This window comes from Plectropomus leopardus, unplaced genomic scaffold (genome assembly GCF_008729295.1).
Source record: "Plectropomus leopardus isolate mb unplaced genomic scaffold, YSFRI_Pleo_2.0 unplaced_scaffold3399, whole genome shotgun sequence".
Classification (NCBI taxonomy): Eukaryota; Metazoa; Chordata; class Actinopteri; order Perciformes; family Serranidae; genus Plectropomus; species Plectropomus leopardus.
In genome coordinates, this window is record NW_024637123.1 from 1 (window position 1) to 2,596 (window position 2,596).

Sequence of the window (2,596 nt, forward strand, 5' to 3'; positions counted from 1 at the left end):
GTGTGTGTGTGTGAGAGAGAGAGATGTTACTGGACACACCTGGTCCGGGTCCTGGTTCCGGTGTCTCTCCGCTCCGTGAGTCGTTAAATCATCGCGTGCTCAGTTTTAATCCTCCGCAGCGCCACAGTGACGTCACAAACAAACAGACAAACAAACAAATCGTCGGACACGAGCCGCGAAAACAAACTGCTGACGCTCCGCGAGACAAACTTAAAACTGAAGACCAGAAACAAAGTGACGACATCACCTCCGACACTTCCTCTCAGACTGTCAAAATAAAACTCTCCCTCTCTCTCTCTCACACACACACACACACACACACTCTCACACAGAAAATGATCAGATGAAAAATATAATCGCATCTACAATTATAAAGTAACTTCATATATTTCAAGTTATGTTTACCTTTCAGATTCTTTGGGTTATTATGGGATGTCCTGATGTTGATTATGAAGGTAATTATGAAATGTCCTGATGTTGATTATGAAGGTTATTATGGGATGTCCTGAGGTTGATTTTTAGGGTAATTATGGGATGTCCTGATGTGCATAAGCAAAGCGCTGTGGCTTAAATGTTTAATGTAAACCTGTGGTCTTGTATTGTGAAGGTGTGTTGAGGTGTTTCCTGTGTGCAGCTGTTTCTACAGTCCGCGTTTTTACAGAAGTAACTCAGGTTTCTCCTTCTCCCGCCCAAAAACAGGCACACAATCACTGATTTACTTTAACCCTTCATTCACTGATTCACTTTAACCCTTCATTCACTGATTCACTTTAACCCTTCATTCACTGATTCACTTTAACCCTTCATTCACTCTGATGAACTCAGTTCAAACACTTCAATCACTGAAACTGTATGACGAACGTGATCAATAACTCTGATCAGCGATCAGTCTGTGTCTTAATGATGAGGACAGCTTGTTCTGTCTTCAGTGTCTTTGTGTCTTCATGATGAGGACAGCTTGTTCTGTCTTCAGTGTCTTTGTGTCTTCATGATGAGGACAGCTTGTTCTGTCTTCAGTGTCTGCTGATTGGTCGGTCATCACGCAGTGAGCAGACTCCGCCCCCCCGCCTGTCCAACACTCACCTGGACGCTGATGCCAAAATGACCTCTGACCCTCAGGCCTCAGATTTAAACCTCAGCGAGACGTTTACCTGATAAATACACAACAGACACGTTATTTACAAACACACACAAACACACACATTATTTGACATACACATTCTGACACACACACACACACACACACACACACACACACACACACACACACGATGAACATGTTTGTTTTGTTTACCTGTGAAATAAAGAGATAAACATTCAAACACATAATGAACGTGTTTGTTTGTTTGTTTGAGTTGTTTTTGTTTATTGTTTACAACAAGGCTACATCACCGATGATGTCATGGTGTCAGTCTCTCATTACCCAGAGTTCACTCTGTCTCACTTTGTGGAAAAACAACTAAAAGTCAACCAAAGTTAAAAAGGTCAAAGGTGACGCCAAATCCTCTTCCAGCAGCTCGCTGCCGCTCTGCCCAGAGCATCATGGGAAATCTTCTGGCTCCTTTATGGCACGGACACAAAAACATCACGACCAAAGTCCCAAAAATAAATCTTCTCTTAAAAACTGTTGGCCAGACGCCCTGACCCCGCCCATCGGCTGGACCCGACCCGCCCACCTGACACCTGCTGCAGGTGAGGTCAGGTGAGGTCGGGGGTCGGGCTGGAGGACTCAGTCTGTCCAATCAGTCCTCACTCAGTCCCTCAGAGCTCCGTCCCTCCTCGTATTCGTCGTCTCTGTGGATCCTTGTCTGCATCGCAGCTTTTTGCCGTCACCTCTGAATGTTGGTCAACAAAAGATTTAACCTGCGCAACGACAAACACACCCACTTTAGAACACCTGGTGCTATTTGAACAGTGACCTGAGTGTGAACAGTTACCTGGTGGTGTGTGAACAGTTACCTGGTGGTGTGTGAACAGTTACCTAGTGGTGTGTGAACAGTGACATGGTGTTGCGTGAACAGTAACCTGAGTGTGAACAGTTACCTGGTGTCGTGTGAAGGTTGCAGCTATCGGAACAGTCGGGTGAACTCTCTGATGGCCCAGCACACCTGTTTACACTCCTCAGCACTGAAGAGAAGAAGAAACACGTTACATTTACCTTTTTTGTCTTCTCTCGAGTGAGACACGTAACTGTGTTTCGTCGAATGGCTGAGGAATGGCCCGCCTAACTCTTTCTCTGATTGGCTCACCCTGACCTTTATACCCTAAACCCAACCAATCCAAACATCACAGCCAACAAGTATGAAACAATCAGAGGGACAGTCAGGTGGGTCATTCCTCTGGTATCCATGGAAACAAGAATTCCTCTTCGGGTTTTATCAGGAGAAAGTTTTATTACAAAGCTATCCGTCATTCAGTGTTTAGGTAAACTCAGCTGGTTCAGGTGAACTTATGTGGTTCAGGTAAACTCAGCTGGTTCAGGTGAACTCATGTGGTTCAGGTAAACTCAGCTGATTCAGGTGAACTCATGTGGTTCAGGTAAACTCAGCTGATTCAGATGAACTCATGTGGTTCAGGTAAACTCAGCTGGTTCAGG

General features: G+C 45.0%; 1 long non-coding RNA gene across 1 annotated transcript; it reads right to left on the bottom strand.

The window, feature by feature from the left end:
* Positions 1–1,341: 1,341 nt before the first annotated feature.
* Positions 1,342–2,147, bottom strand: LOC121938797. Its single transcript, XR_006105363.1, has 2 exons — positions 2,044–2,147; positions 1,342–1,863 (listed from the first exon to the last, which is right to left on the bottom strand). It is a non-coding gene; the product is annotated as an uncharacterized LOC121938797 (long non-coding RNA).
* Positions 2,148–2,596: the final 449 nt, after the last annotated feature.